Genomic DNA, 17,245 nt, shown 5'->3' on the forward strand with positions numbered 1-17,245 from the left:
AGATAAAAAGTAAAAACAACAACAACAAAAATAGAGCCCCCTCCCCCGATTCATTTTCCTTTATCTTGCCCCACCACACCCCTTGCTCCTTGAGTGTTCTCAGGACTTTGGAAATTCACCTGACTGGATGTGGCTCTGTTTGCGTGTAAAAGGTGGGAGTCGGTCACTCATTAAAATAACTTTTGGTTATTGTTTTACGTTTGTGAAAGCTGCCAGGCTCCTGTCTGTTAACTTCTGCACCCTCAGGAGTACTCAGAGCTCCGGGGTGTAAAAACGATGGGCCTAAGGGCGCGCGCAGACCTGAAGCCTCTCCGGGGAGGGCCGGCCAATCAGAGTGCCGACTGGGCGCTGGCCCCGCCCCTCCCGTCGGCTCCATCCCGAGTTAGGGGCGTGAGGCTCCTCGTCCCGCCCTTGCCTCTGAGTGACAGCAGCGTGGACAGCTGCCCACCCGGCCGGACCCGCAGCTGGGCGGCCCTCTCTGGGCTATGCTGAGGTGTGTTTCCGACGAGGGCGGGGGGCTTGGGGTCGCCGCGCTCTGGACGCGGGCCCGGGGCTGGAAGCGCGCTTTGCCAGGGTCTCCCAGCCCCGTGGAGAGCCTGGAGCTCCGGCCCTGGGGACGGCCCCAGGCGCTGGGCCTGGGCATCGAGAGGCCCCTCCGGGGGAGCTGGGCTCGGAGTCCAGCAGGCCTCGTTTTCTCACCACTCTGCTTCTGGGGCCCAGAGAGAAGGACTGGGCAGGGGTGGGGTGGGCGTGGCCCCCTCGGTTGCCCAGCAACGCGGGCGCACCCTGCCAGCGTGTCCTGGTGTCCTGAAACTCTCAGTCCCGCCCACTCCCCAGGACTTACCCTAGGCCGGCGATTAGCCTTCACTGCTGTCCTTTAACTTGCTTAGCTGCTGTAACTCCAGTTTCCACTAATCCTGCTCAGGCCTCCCTCTCCTGTGTTTTAACTCCCACAGACTCTTTCCTGTTTTCCTTTTAATAGGAAGTCTCTGAAAGCCAAAATATTTGTAGAGCATAGGTACTTTATTGGTTAGCGGTGCTGGTGGTGAAGTGCGGTTACTTTTCCTGATGCTTTTTGAATCCCTGAACCCAAAGATGTTGCTATATGTGTAAGACTCGGAAAAGGGGCTTTGCGACATAGTGCCTTCCACTTGATCTTAAAGAACTTCTCTGGAAGCTGCAACTTATTACGGGAAAGGCTTTCAGATATGATTCTCCCAGTAGGCTATCGCCATTGTGCGGTCTACTTAAATACGACATAACGCAAACAACAGGTCAATGCAGGTGACAAAAAATTGGTATAATCAAGACACTACTGATTAATCAGGGCCCCAGAACAGACTCTGGAGCTGAACTACGACCCTGAAGGGATATTGTACAGCATACTTAAGGGATGAAACCATAAAATGAGGGGGAGCAGGGTGGTCTGTCGCGTTTATTGTCTGATCATATTTTGACATAAGGGGTTGAGCAAGGGGATTTCCATCAATCAGGATAGGAGTAGGTTCCTGGGTCTGGGAACATGAACTTAGTTGACTCTGTCAGAAAGATGGAGAGGTTGTCCTTGAGATGTCTGGACTCAGACAACTATTTCCTTACAAGTTGTCCCTAAGATGGCTGGACTGAGACAACTGTTTCCTTACAAACAGAAGCTGTGCAACCCTTGGGAAGTCCCCGGCTCTCCTAGGGCCTGGGACTTTGAACTTACTTTCTCCCCATGATTAAATGGAGTCTGGAAAAGAAATGGTGATGGTTAGAATAAGTTTCTGTTGCTTCTTTCCAACACGGAAGCATGTTAAACCTCTCTAAACACCTACGGTAGAGTCCATGTTTAATGATAACACAGGTAACTACTGCAAGTTGCGTCTTCCCTCAGAGCTTCTGGGCCCACGTGATTCAGCAGAACAAACATTCTATGGGAAAACAAAGGAGAAGGCTTTTGCTTTTCTGTGCCAAGCCTCCCGCATAACTCCTCAGGAAGCATGCTTCCCTTGTTCTGCTGTTAACAGTGCCTGCCAGGAAGGAAGCTGGCAAGGTTAGTTTTCCTCAGTGAGGACCCTCAACCGGTTCTCACTTGTAAAGTTTCCAATCTAGCATCTACCCTAGCGGGATTGATTTTAAAGTAAAAATTATTGTGATCTTCACAAATGCAAAGTGTTATTGATTACAGTTTACAATTGTTTAGCTTAGAGTACTTTAAATGCACTTGAATTATTTTCTTATTTCTTTGGTTTGTTGAGCAATGAGAGTTAAGCCCATTTTTCTCTCCTCCATTGTTTCAGTGTCGGTACTGCTTAGGTAGAACAGGAAGTACTCTTTCATGACAGTTTTCGTGCCCTCAACAGTTCCCCATCCCTTAAGAATGCACAGAGAAGAGAGTGTGGCCATGTGGGGGCTCTTGGAAAGACTGGGAAATGTTTGTATTAAATCTAATAATTTTCAACCTTTTTGATGTCACCATTTTGAGAAGCCAAGGAAAGCTATTGAGTAATCGGTCATCTAGATTGGGCAAAATTTAAAGAGTAAGTGGAGGCTATACTGAAACCACCTATTTTCCTTTAATTTAAGGACAGATGATTACTTTCTCCCATGTCTTACTAAGGAAGGCGTGGAGCAGAGATATTTTTTTAAAGACTTTCTTTCAAAGAGCCTCTTAACCCATTTAACTAGCCAAATAGATATATCAGAAGCCATTTCATTTTTATTAGAAATCAAACCAAAACATGGAATGCTGAATAACTTGTTGCTTTTTTTTAATGTAAGCTGTGGTTCATTGCAGATCTCACTGATTATGTCTATGAAAGCATAGTCAGATACTTAAGCAAGTGAAGAAAATTAATGTTACAGGACAATGTGAAATTGTATTTTGAGATAAGTGTTAGATGTGTAAAATTTCTCTTGCATCAGTGTTCATTTTGGACAAAGAGAGGCTGTTCATGCTTAACTCACACAACTGTAAAGTCATCATCTGATTCTTTTTTTAGAGCTCATGCGAAAGACTTTTTATGTTTTAACTTAATTTAATAGGTTAAAAAAATAGCATGATTATCTTCACTGGTAACTGTTTTCCTGATTTGATTTTCAAATATTTTAGAGTTTGCTATTTTTCTTGCTCAAATAACCCTCAAAAAGTGGGTACCAGTTGTAGACATGCTACCATTGAATAGAGAAAACATTAGAGTAGGAAGTATTCTATTTCTTTCATCATAAATGTTGAGTGTACAAAATGACCTGGTAATTCTTAAAACTATTCATATGAACTCTCTCCTCCTCTACTGAACTCTCAATTTTTAGTAGAGAAACTGATGGACTAGATAGATCATCCCAATGACTTAAACATTTTAAGACTCAATAGTATATTTTTGTGTCTTGTCTTGAGTTTGGAAACAGTGCTCAAACATTGGTTTTGCTTTTAACAGACTTTTGGTTAGTGCTTTTGATCAGATACCAAAAATGACTACTAGTTCCTCCTAGCTACTCTAACCCACTATTCCCTTCCCCAGAGGCCAGACTTTAATCACCTTGTGGGAAATTTTGCATCATCCGTGTTAGCTCCGTCATTGGAGAGATGTAGACTGGCGAATCCAGTCACTGATTAGATACTCCCTTGTACTAGTTACTTTCCTGGTTGCTGACAAAATACCCAACTACAGCAACTTAAGGATGGATCGGTTTATTATGGATTGATGTGCTAGAAGTAGTCCAAGATGGTGGGAAGGCACGGAGGCAGGAGAATGTGGCTCTTAGGAATATTTGATCAACAGTCAGGAAGAAGTGAACTATAAATGCTTGCGCTCAGGTGACTTTCGTTTTAATGCAACCCAAGATCCAGCTCAAGCAATGGCACCACCCACTTTTACACTGGGTGTTTCTGCCTCAACACAGTGAGGATAATCTCTCACATACATGCCCAAAGGATTGTCTCCTAGATGACTGTAGGTCCAGTCAAGTTGACAATTAATATTACCTATCATATTTTCTTATTTAGAGTGACTGGGATTGTAGGCCAAGACTGTACCTAGCACTCTGGTTTCTTTTTTTTTTTTTTTTTCTTTTCTTTTTTAATTTATTTTTAAATGAATTACAATTTATCCACTTTGTATCCCAGCTATAGTCCCCTCCTTGCCTCCCAATCTCACTCTTCTTCCCTTCTCCTCCCTTGTCCCTCCCCCAGTCTACTGATAGGGGAGGTCTTCCTCTCCTTCCATCTGATCCTAGCATATTAGGTCTCATCAGGACTGGCTGCATTATCTTCCTCTGTGGCCTGGTAAGGTTGTTCTTTCCTCAAGGGGAGGTGATCAAAGAGCCAGCCACTGAGTTCATGTCAGTGACAGTCTTTGTTCCCATTACTAGGAAACCCACTTAGAGACTGAGCTGCCATGGGCTACATCTGTGCAGGGTTTCTAGGTTATCTCCATGTGTGGTCCTTGGTTGGAGAATCAGTCTCAGAAAAGACCCCTGTGCCCAGATTTTTTGGTTCTGTTATTCTCCTTGTGGAGCTCCTGGCCCCTCCAGGTCTTTCTATCTCCCCCTTCTTTCATAATATTCCCTGCACTCTGCCCAAAGTTTCTCTATGAGTCTGCTTCAGTACCCACTGAGTGCTAGTTCTTGGTCATTGTAAGTGTGTAATGGCATTTTTATCATTATGATGACGTTAAAGCAGCTTCTGTTGACTTTTGAGACCCATTGTTTGGGTTTCCAGGGAATCTGTCAGCTTGAGGGAAAATGCATGTCCTTACTGTGCTTCTAAGTGCCCTATGAGAAAGCATTCTTCTATGAATATTTCTACCAGACTTTTTGCATATACCCATGTTTTAATAGCAATAATTTGGCTTTATGAAGGTTTTAAGCATACTATTTAGAATGTAGTATTTTTGTTTTCTCTCAGGACAGTCAAAATGATGTTAATAGAAGATAGTGATACATGCTTACTCATTTCATTTTCTCAAGAAATTTCTTAATGAAACAAATAAGAATCATTTATTCCTAGAATTAATTCATACCTCTTAAATATACTTAATCTTTTTTATGGTAGAAATTCTATGTGTCTTTGAAATAACAGAGTAGTTAGTATATGCATTTTAGTGAAAAAGCCATGTTTTACCTCATAAATTTGAATAATAAAAAGGTAAACATTCTGTACTCAGTGCTATAACAAGCCATTGTGCTGAGTCACAAGGGAGGAGAATTTCGTAAACTGAAGGTTCGTGTCAACACCATGTCATTTAAGTCATGGAGACTGAAGCAAGAATAAAGTATCTGGCTTCCTTTAAAATTTCACATGGTTACATAGTTGCAAAAATAGCAGTCCAGTTAAACTGCAAAACTTAAAATTTCAACTACGACGAAACAAAGATGACTCAGTCCAGAGAACACTTTGTTTTACATATATGTGCCTTTGTAGGATTTAGAATAATAAATTATATGGCTACCCATGACCAGATCCTAATTAAAGTTATAGTTTATACCCTGGTTCAAGTGGGCAGTACTCTGGATAGGAAGCTTCAGATTCGACTCTGGCAGCAGACATATTGCTTCCTTGGGTTAAAACATTTCTAATCATCAGGTTCATTCTGTGTAGGAAAGACTGGATATTTGCGGGTTTCTTTTCTTTTCTTTTTTCGAAGGCACACTGGAGCACTGTAATGCATTCTTTGTAGTACTCAGCATAGACTCTCTGGGCCGGAACAGATTACTTACTTTCCAATTCTGTCCTTTCTCTGCTTCTGGGATTTCCATTTTCTAGTTTCTTTCTTTTCCTCAAGTCTGTTTCCTCAAAACATATGGGAAACACTAGACTATACAGAAATGCCCGATACAGGTTTTTATGCACTAACGTGTTCTGGAAAATATAGCATTTGAAGGTGAAATTAAGTGGTAGAAAACATCCCATCAAATCAAGGAAATTAACAAACAACCCAGAGGCATGCCTTAGGTCAAAGAAGACCAACTCAAGGATATTTTGATGCTGGTGCATTCATAATACATGGCCTCTATGTTTAGAACGCCACCCAAAAGAGAGCGACAGTGATAAAATGATAGCGGAGAGATAGTAGCAAAGATAGAAAGATGTCAAGAAAAATATATGAAAAACATATTGTGTTTACTCTTGGTATAACCAACACTAGTTGAGTGGCTTAGAAACAAAGCAGTTTTTTCCTCTTAGACTCCGCTAGTTTGGAGTTGGCACGTGTCACATTGAATGGAATTGACAGTGTTATCAGGACTGTATTCTTTGTGTAACCTCCAGTAGACAGTCTTGCGTTCTTTGCCTTCCCCAGGTCTTATGGCCACCACATTTCTAGATTTATGGCCTTCTTCCTTCTGACTGGTCTTTTGTAGCCCATCTCCTAATGATAGTGAGGATCCCTTAGTAACTCATCCCAGGTTCTGGAATTAGAAGCTGTACATTTTTGGGCCAGGGGATATAATATCATCTCTGGCATAGGTAGGTGAGAAGTTCACAATGTCTTATTCCTATTCAAATATATATTGTACTATGGGATTAATTTGTTTCCTTTACATATGCTGTCAAATTTAAATTAGATTTAATCATAGTATTTGGAGAAATATCTCCATCAGCTTCAGTAGCATACACATACACTTTTTATGTTCATGGCACACATCTTATAACTACTACGTTTTCAGGCTGATTTTCCTCCAAAGCAAACAAAGTAGCTAGGCTCTCTGATAGCATATTTCTGTTGCTCAAACCCCAGAAATACAAAACACATAGGAAAATATTTTAAATTTCTAAACCATTGTTCCACTGGTTTTATAGAATTAGACGATGCATAGAACAGACATGAAAACAGGAACTTCCCCTTCCTGAAGATACATTCTGTAATTTTCACATGGAATAGTTCTTTTTTATGTTTATAATTTGAAATTATTGTTTCTTAGAGTGGTCATATGTTACATAAAAAGATGCCTGTTGCATTTCTGGGCCTTTTTTAGTTTGTAAAATGTGGTCTTCTCTTGGCCTGAATTATTAATGTTAACATACAAGACTAAATATTCCTTTTCCATCCAGGAGGTCCAGATTTGCTCCCAATGTCTGTCAATGTTGTTATTGCCTCAGCATTTTTTTTTTTTTGATCTTCAGTGAACTGTGCCAATACCAGAAAAATATACTTTTATTTACATTTAATAATCATGATCTGTAGAGATAGATCAACATTTATATAGAGATCTTAGACTTTGTTTTTGAAAGGCAAAAATAAGTTACTATCCGTATATTGTAAATATTTGATCACTAAACCGAGTGACTATAAAGGTAAAGTGTTTCAATAAGTGAATTGCATCTCAACCATATAATCAAAGATGTATCTGGGAAACGTAGGTGAATTACACAGATCAATTGTAAAATGAAATGAGGTTTTAAGAGTCGCTGCCACTCTGAGGTTGACAAGTCTAGGAAGAAGCTTGTGTTGAGGTACAGGGAACAGAGCTGTGGAGCTGTGGAGCTGTTGACTCTATAAAAGCAGGGGTAGCATTTAGTTAGAACATAGCAAGGAGTTCAGTGACTAGGAGAGACTATTCCTAATATTCCTGAGGCTGGAGCCATAGGGACCCAGTGGCCAAGTGAAGAAGGCTGATATACACTATGTAAAATAATTTGCACCATGTAGCAGGGGACCTACTGGAGGTTTTAAAAGATCCAAGTTGACCAGATTAGCCTGTTAAGATATTAGTTCTCAACCCTTTCAAACACAGCACTCCCTGAAGTTCTTTATTTCTGTTATCACACAACAAAAGGAACCTAGATAAATTTTGCCCTCTTTGTTGTTTTTAACACCCTCCTTTAAGGACTGTAAACAGTTTCTTAACTGCCCTAGGAACACAGGGATTATATGATGTTGTCGTGTATAAACATATGTGCTAAAAAAGTCAAAATCATTCAAAGTTTAGAAGATTAAGTTACCTATAAGGCACAAAATACAATGTTTTCTGGTCTTCCTAGGCATATCAATTTAGACAAAACAATCTATAATCATATAAGTTTGCTTTCTATGATACCTTTAAATATGGTCTATAAAAATTCATGAAAGCTTAAGTTGATAATTTAGTTAGCGGCTACTTGAACATACTTAGATTTATAGTTTAGATGTGGATAATGCAATCTCAAAATGTAATGCATAGACAATTTTTTTGTTGTGAAAGCAAACATTTCAGTACCTGCAGAAAATATGACTATCTGTGCTCCACTTTTAAAATTGGTTTAGTTGATAATGAAATAATTTTCTGGATAATAATATTTATATATACTTTGGTATTCATATCTCATCCTACAAATATTCTTTTTCCTCCTTTTTTTTTTTTTTTTCAAATGGAATGTCAGCCCATAGTTCAGAACACATAGATTCCTCTAAAGAGTAAACTCCCTGGGTAGATTTTAACGCAGATTTCTGTCCTGTTCCTTCTCAAGGTAGCATGCTCAAGTAGGTCACTCACTGCATCCCAGGGGAACCATTTCTTCAGTTACAGTTAATCATGCTTTATTCCCGAGGGACGTGAAAACAAGTTCCGACCGTACAGCTGATTACACAATCACAGTGCTTGCCATGCTAACTGCCATTTTAAGAATGCCAACTGCTCAATATTATCACTAATTGCATCATCATTTATAAGGGCCGGTGTCCATTATTCACACTGTAAAAAATTCAGTATTCTGTTCAGTTACCGTTTCTGGAGTTTTTGCATGAACTGTGATTGAGGTGACAGCCAGGGCTGAACTGTCCTTGGAGCGCTTGTGCCCTCAGTGGCCATGGAATCTCTTCACTGTTCATCCTCGATTCACTTCAGGAGTCTCACACTTACGAGAGATGGACATGATACCTTTGCATAACCTAAAAGATGCAGGGAGCACTTGCCCCCCCCCCATTTTTAGAAAAGAACTTTAGAATGGATTGTGTGATACTTTTATTTTAACCTCTATGTTGAGCTATACTGTTCACAAGCATAAGATTTAGCATTTTAAAAATGATTTGGAATGTTTATAGAACTGTGCAACCATCAACACTGTCTAATTTTGAAATATTTTTGTATTTCAGCAAGGAATCTTTTCTTCATTAGAAATCACACTTTATCGCTTGTACCTCTACAGCACCCCTCTATCTTTTTGCTGTCACTATTGATTTTTCCCTTTCTGAATATTTCATGTAAAGAGAACAACACATTCAGTGAACTCTTCTACCTGCCCTTTTTCACTTAGCTTTTTTCTTTTTTTTCTTTTTTTTTTTTTCCTAGGATCATCCATGTTTTAATGTGCATCAACGTTTGATTTGCCTTTTTGGATAATATCCCGCTATGTGGCTGTGCCTTGACTTTTCAGTCTGTTCATTGTGGATAGGTTCCTCTTTGAAGCTGTTTAAATGATTCCATTCTAAAGACACACATGCAAGATTTATATAGCGATACTTTCAGTTCTTTTGAATGTACATCTAAGAGCAGAAGTATTGCTCATATGTGATTCTGTGTTTGTGTTTTTCAGCGCAGTTGCTGACTGCTCTCCAAAGCAGTACACTCTTTGACTTTCCTTTTCAATGCCTGCGGGTTCTAATCTCTCCACCATCTCCCTCCACTGTCAATGTTTTTCTTTTGGTGTAGTCAACCGTGCGCAGGTGAAAGTGATGTGTCTCTGTTCTCATTTTCTATAATAAATAATGTATGTGCTTATTGGAAATTTGAAAAGTCTTTGGAGAACTATTATTTCAAATTCTTTGATTATTGGCAAATTTGAAATATTTTTTTAATTGCTAAAAAGTAAAGATCCTTCATATAATCTAAGTACAAAACTTATCTAATAACTGATTTGTGAATGTTACTCCTGTTGTGTGGATCATCTTTGTACTGTTTTTGTTCTTTTAAACTTACAATACTCTGGCTTCTCTAAGAAGCTTATGTATGTAGAGGAATTTTAATTCAGCAACTTAGCTGCTCTGGCAAGAGATTACGTCTAAAGACCTCCAAGGCCTATGTGATACAGCTAGAACGCAGACATATCCTGGATTACAGTAGGAGCTGGCTGGAATACAGAAATAGCCTTAGTATGCACCTTTAATCCTAAGGAATGAAGGTAGAGTCAGTTTATAGAAGGAAGCAGGCTTGTTTGAAAGTTAATGGCATAATTGAGAGACAAAGGGACTAATCAGAGAAAGATTGGCAGAATGAGGCAGAGATAGGGTACACACAACTCTCACGGGAACGATATAGAAAAGTGAGTTCAGTGCAGTTCACTGAATGCAGTTGAATTCAGTTGTGTAGTCAGTGTAGTTCAGTTTGTGGAGTTCAGAGTTAGTTTTTCCAAGTAGAGCAACACAGTCAGAAGTTGAGAGAAGCCAATTTGAATCAGTCAGCTTGGAGAGGAGTTTGAGCTAGAACAGCTGAGTTGGACCAGAAATAATTAGAAAGGGTAGGTTTATTCAGCAGTAAGTCTCAGAGGCTGAAAACATGCTAAGCCTAGGTTAGTAGATGAAGGCTTGAAGCTGAAGCCTTCAAGGTCTGGGCTTACACCAGACTAGATTGTATTTAGGTTAGAAGCTTCCAGGCCTAGGCCTGGGAATACCTAGAAGAGAGAAAGCAATACTCTGGGCTCAACCTAAGTCGTGAATTCATACAGATTGGGTACATCTTGAATCTCATACCCTCCTCTGAGGAAATAAAAGTAACATTTACATGTATAGCTCAAAATTATGAAGCTTAACTCAGACATTTTTTGCAAATGTATTATAATGCTATCCCTTGAATTTAGGACTGTGATTTATTTTTGTCATCTTTAGTCTGTAGTATGAGATAAGCATCAAACTTTATACTCTAAGAGCAATATTTATTTAAAAGCCATTATTTCATGTTAGGACTCTTGATTTGAATTTTTATCTACATTACACTTGCAAATGACTGTGAGTCTGGAGAGATGGCTCAGCAGTTAACAGTGTTTCTACTTTTACACAGTACCAAACATCAGTTCTTAGCACGCAGACTGGGTGGCTTACCGTAAGCTGCACCGCTTCAGGGGATCTGGAGCCCACTTTTGGCTTTCATAGACACCCTCGCTCACATAAATTCATGTGTGTGCATGAATTCTTAAGTTTTTAGTTATTAGAAATCAGTTTGGAGTCATGTAAGTTTGATTCTCATCTGTACAGAGTAATTTCAGTGTTAACTAGAGGAAAGCTCGGAGTTTGATACATAATATGTGTATAATATATATGACTCTTAATGTTCAGTAAATGCATGTGTACACACTGAACAAAAATGAATAAATTATATATACATGGTTATTTTCTATTATGACTATTAAGTGCTTTGGAAGTAATGTGCACTTTAAAATGTGTGATTAAGTATCGTTGCTTTGTGAGTTGATATACAAGCTGAAATAACTAAAAGATATCTGAAACTTGTTTTTGTACACTCATGTATGATTCTCAAATAGTGGTTCTCAGTGTGTGGACCATGACACCTTTGGTGACTGCTTATCAGATATTCTGCATATCAGATATTTGCATTGTGATTCATGACAGTAGCAAAATCACAGTTATGAAGTAGCAAGAAAATAATTTTATGGTTGGGGTCACCACAGCATGAGGTTTCAAACTGTCGCAGCTTTAGGAGGGTTGAGAACCATCGCTCTAGAACATACTCGAAAACCTCCCCCTACTCAGATGACCTTTGCACATTTATTTGGTTAAGGAAATTTCTGTAGTGGTTTCCTATAAGGGACCTTCTCCTAGCCGTTATTATGGGATTGTGCCTTATGAAGACGCATTATTTTCCAAATGAACTTTGGCAGTTAAATCTGTTTTGTGTTGAATAGGTAACAGAAAACCAGGAATCAAAGAATAAAACAAAAAGAAATGATATGAAACTCTAAATTGTGCTTGTCTTTTGTTTGTTTCATTTTAATTTTTAAGTTATTTTTTGCTCGTGTTTGTATGCATTTGTATGTTCTGATTTATGGTTGTATGTCCGGTGCCTGCATCTGGAGGTCCAGGGATGACATCAGGAGTCCACCTCAATTATCTCCACATAATATATTGAGTTTACTGACTTGGCTAGTCCAGTTAGCCAGCTTGCTTCAGGGACGCTCTGTCTGCTTCCCAAGCACTAAGAATTTTGGTGGCCCCTTCATTTTAATACATTCTGGAAACTTGAACTCCAGTCCTTAGATTTGCACAGCAAGCTCTTAAACAACTGATCTTTCTCCAGCCCCTTCAGTGTGTCTTGTTCTTAGACAATTAGGTAACTGGAAATCATCCATTTAATTTGTCCATATATTCTCATTTTAAATTACAGTAAGAAAAATCAACCAAGAGTGTATTTTTTGGAGACTGGAATTGAATTTGCCAGAGATGCAGCACAGCTTCTGAGACCTTGCTTCAGGAAGCAGCTCTTTTTTTGGCCGCTTTCCAGAGCTTAGACTTGGCAGCCTCAAGGACACGGTGTAAGGTGTGTTTTCTTGATTGAACACTTGGAAAAGGGGGTTTTGATTTGTGGTTTGTTTCCTTTTACTTTGTTTTTCTTGGTTTGAATTGTTTGCTTCTGGCAATGAACTTGGGTTCTGAACATGGCTTTTTGTTACAGAGGGCACTATTATAATGAGAAAATGTTCTGCATGTTTTTATTTTGTGTAATTTAGACATGTCAAAGTAAACCAAGCAAGATTTCTAGGCTGTGGGTTTTGATCTGACTTGTTTGTTAAATGTACTGTGCCGTTGTGTACTGACCTGTCGCCACACTTGACATGCGGTCTCCTGACACTCAGAGCATTATTATGCTTTATTACATTATAATGTTTTGATAATTACTTGCTGGTTTTAGTCAATATTGCGATGTGTTAATTAGTGAGCATAAACTTGGCTATGCAGCATTACATTTACTGTTTCTTAATTTATTGGCACACAGCTTCAAAGGAGTTCCAAGAAGGAACTACAGCTAGAGGATCAGCCTCTTACTCTGCTGACCACATCTTTCCTTTCTCCGTCATGATTCACAAGCCTTCAAGGGCTCTCTAGCCATTCAAGCTGAAAGAGGAGGCTCTGAAGTCAGCCAGGATTTCTCTACAAAACCTGCCCCTCCTTGTTTTCCTTCTAATTTCGTCTCTGCTCTTCTACCCATTCATTTGTTCCAGGCTTAGAACTCACTCATTTGAACATTCCAGGCTTTCCCCTTATCAGCAAACTTATGCTTTGCTGTTGTACTCTCTCTAATACCTTTTGCACTATTAAAATGTCACTACCTATATGTATTAAGAGGTCACTTTTCAGTTAGAAGGTCTCTGTCAACACTATGTATTGCTCTCTTTCTTGTAGTATTCATCAGTATCTAATAAGCCACATATTTTATACTTACTTATTATGATTATCACTAGCAAGTATACAATATACAATTATGGTTTTATTGTGAAATGTGCCACACAGCCTTGTGTATTTGAGCACTCGGTGCTTTGAGGAGAGAATCTAGAAGCTTTGGGAGTGGAGGGGAGTGGAGGAAGAGACTCTGTGCTCCAGACTGTGCTGGTCCACAGGGGTGTAAGCACACTGCCCTGTGCTCCTGCTGTGAGACTGTGACCTGACTTTCTGCTATGCCTCAGGCCACAGTGAACTGTGCAGTTAATGGGGAGCCGAGATAAATTCTTCCTACTCTTCCTTGTTTCTTTCGTGGTCATTTGATTGCAGCAAAAGGAGTAAATAACGCAGTATGTGATGGCTCTGTTTTCCCTCAGTCTTCACTGGCTAGAGCAATCTTTGGGTATTAATAAGTGAGGGCTGGGTAAATTCTTATGTTTATAAAGTACCTAATAAGAAAGAAATACTGCTTGACCGTGAGGCTACTGAGTGTTGCACACAGTTCTCGCCTTGAAGAATACAGTTTAATAGAGAAAACATAATTACAACAGCTATTTTAGTGCAATGCTGTGTTACAAAAACATGCAACAAGATGTTGTAATGACCTAAATCAGAGGATAGAAATGCTTCATGATTAACAGTTAAAATGGCGTTGGCTATGTTGTATTTACTTATTCATGGAAGCAAGCCCATATCTCAATGTCTTGAAACCATAAAAGTTTATTTTTTTTTTAAATTTTTCATCAATTACATTTTATTCATTCTGCATCCCCCCATAAGCCCCTCCCTCCTCCCCTCCCAATCCTACCCTTCCTCCTCCCTCTGCTTGCATGCCACTCCCCAAGTCCACTGATAGGGGAGGTTCTCCTCTCCTTTCTGATCTTAGTCTATCAGTTCACATCAAAAGTGGCTGCATTGTCCTCTACTATGGCCTGGTAAGGCTGCTCCCCCCCAGGGGGAGGTGATCAAAGAGCAGGCCAGTTAGATTATGTCAGAGGCAGTCCCTCTTCCCATTACTATGTAACCCAATTGGACTCTGAACTGCCCTGGGCTACATCTGTGCAGGGGTTCTGGGTTATCTCCATGAATAGTCCTTGGTTGGAGTATGAGTCTCTGAGAAGTTCCCTGTGTTCAAATTTTCTTGTTCTGTTGCTCTCCTTGTGGAGACCCTGTCCTCTCCAGCTCTTACTATTTCCCAGTTCTTACCTAAAATTCCATTCACTCTGCCCAACAGTTGCCCATCAGGCTCAGCATCTGCTTTGATAGTCTGAAGGGCAGAGGTGTTCAGAGGCCCTCTGTGGTAGGTTCCTAGGTTGTTTCCTGTTTTCTTCTTCTTCTGATGTCCATCCTCTTTGCCTTTCCGGATGGGGATTGGACATTTTTCTTAGGGTCCTCTCCCTTGCTTAGTTTCTTTAGATGCACAGGTTTTAGTGGGTTTGTGCTATGTTGTATGTCTATATGAGTGAGTATATACCATGTGTGTCTTTTTGCTTCTGGGACAACTCACTCAGGATGATCCTTTCCAGATCCCACCATTTACCTGCAAATTTCATGATTTCCTTATTTTTCATTGCTGAGTAATATTCCATTGTGTAGATATACCACAGTTTCTGCATCCATTCTTCAGTTGAGGGGCATCTGGGTTGTTTCCAGCTTCTGGCTATTACAAATAAAGCTGCTACAAACATGGCTGAGCAAATGTCCTTTTTGTGTACTTGAGCCTCTTTTGGATATATGCCCAGTAGTGGTATGGCTGGATCTTGAGGAAGCGCTATTCTTAGTTGTCTGAGAAAGTGCCAGATTGATTTCCAGAGTGGTTGTACAAGTTTACATTCCCACCAGCAGTGGAGAAGGGTTCCCCTTTCTCCACAACCTCTCCAGCATGTGTTGTCACTTGAGTTTTTGATCTTGGCCATTCTCATGGGTGTAAGGTGAAATCTCAGGGTTGTTTTGATTTGCATTTCCAATGGCTAGTGAGGTTGAGCATTTCTTTAAGTGCTTCTCTGCCATTCGGTATTCCTCTACAGAGAATTCTCTGTTTAGCTCTGTTCCCCATTTTTTAAGTGGATTACTTGGTTTGCTGCTTTTCAGCTTCTTTAGTTCTTTATATATACTGGATATGAGTCCTCTGTCAGATAAAGGGTTGGTGAAGATTCTTTCCCAATCTGTAGGCGGTCGCTTTGTTTTGATGACGGTGTCCTTTGCTTTACAGAAGCTTTTCAGTTTCATGAGGTCCCATTTATTGATTTTTGCTCTTAGAGCCTGTGCTGTTGGTGTTCTGTTCAGGAAGTTTTCCCCTATACCAATGAGTTGTAGGGTATTTCCCACTTTTTTTTCAAGCCGATTTAATGTGTCTGGTTTTATGTTGAGGTCTTTGATCCACTTGGACTTCAGTTTTGTGCAGGGTGACAAGTATGGATCTATTTTCATTTTTCTACATGTAGACATCCAGTTAGACCAGCACCATTTGTTGAAGGTGCTATCTTTTTTCCATTGTATGGTTTTGGCGTCTTTGTCAAAGATCAGGTGTCCATAAGTGTGTGGGTTTATTTCTGGGTCCTCTGTTCGGTTCCATTGATCCACCATTCTGTTTCTATGCCAGTACCATGCAGTTTTTAAAACTGTTGCTCTATAGTACAACTTAAGATCAGGGATGGAGATACCTCCAGAAGATCTTTTATTGTAGAGGATTCTTTTAGCAATTCTGGGTTTCTTGTTATTCCATATGAAGTCGAGAATTTTTCTTTCCAGGTCTGTAAAGAAATGTATTGGTAATTTGATGGGCATTGCATTGAATCTGTAGATTGCTTTTGGTAAGATGGCCATTTTTACTATGTTAATCTTGCCAAGCCATGAGCATGGGAGATCTTTCCATCTTCTCATATCTTCTTCTAATTCTTTCTTCAGAGATTTGAAATTTTTTTTATACAAGTGTTTGACTTCCTTGGTTAGGGTTACTCCGAGGTACCTTATGTCATTTGTGGCTATTGTGAAGGGTGTTGTTTCCCTAATTTCTTTCTCAGCCCTTTTGTCTTTTGTATACAGGAGGGCTACTGATTTTTTTGAGTTAATTTTGTATCCGGCCACTTTGCTGAAGGTGTTTATCAGCTGTAGGAGTTCCCTGGTAGAGTTTTTGGGGTCACTCACGTATACTATCATATCATCTGCAAATAGTGATAATTTGACTTCTTCCTTTCCAATTTGTATCCCCTTGATCTCCTTCAACTGTCTTACTGCTCTAGCAAGGACTTCCAGCACTATGTTGAAGAGATATGGAGAGAGTGGGCAGCCTTGTCTTGTCCCTGATTTCAGTGGGATTGCTTTAAGTTTCTCTCCGTTCAGTTTGCTGTTGGCTATAGGCTTGCTGTATATCGCCTTTACTATGTTTAGATATGTGCCTTGTATCCCTGATCTCTCCAATACTTTGAACATGAATGGATGTTGGATTTTGTCAAATGCTTTTTCAGCATCTAGGGAGATTATCATGTGGTTTTTTTCTTTCAGTTTGTTAATATGGTGGATCACATTGATGGATTTCCGTATATTGAACCACTCCTGCATACCTGGGATGAAGCCTACTTGGTCATAGTGGATAATATCTTTGATATGTTCTTGGATTCGGTTTGCAAGTATTTTATTAAGTATTTTTGCATCAATGTTCATAAGGGAGATTGGCCGGAAATTCTCTTTCTTTGTTGAGTCTTTGTGAGGTTTAGGTACCAAGGTGACTGTGGCTTCATAGAATGAATTTGGTAATATTCCTTCTGTTTCTATTTTGTGGAATAGTTTGAAGAGAATTGGTGTTAGCTCTTCTTTGAAGGTCTGGTAGAATTCTGCGTTGAAGCCATCTGGTCCTGGGCTTTTTTTGGATGGGAGACTTTTGATGACCGCTTCTATTT

At 39.8% G+C, this 17,245-nt stretch overlaps 1 protein-coding gene across 4 annotated transcripts in view; it reads left to right on the plus strand.

Annotated features, from left to right (window-relative positions):
- Positions 1–358: 358 nt before the first annotated feature.
- Triqk (triple QxxK/R motif containing) overlaps positions 359–17,245 on the plus strand; it is a 78,868-nt gene continuing 61,981 nt past the window's right edge. For 2 of the 4 annotated variants that reach the window (XM_060386006.1, XM_060386007.1), the window contains exons 1-2: positions 359–493; positions 12,295–12,447. The gene's annotated coding sequence lies outside the window, so the exon portion shown is untranslated. The remainder of the gene's footprint in view (positions 494–12,294; positions 12,448–17,245) is intronic. The other 2 variants (XM_060386008.1, XM_060386009.1) reach the window with 1 other exon arrangement.

The sequence above is a fragment of the Meriones unguiculatus genome, chromosome 6 (genome assembly GCF_030254825.1).
Source record: "Meriones unguiculatus strain TT.TT164.6M chromosome 6, Bangor_MerUng_6.1, whole genome shotgun sequence".
Lineage (NCBI taxonomy): Eukaryota > Metazoa > Chordata > Mammalia > Rodentia > Muridae > Meriones > Meriones unguiculatus.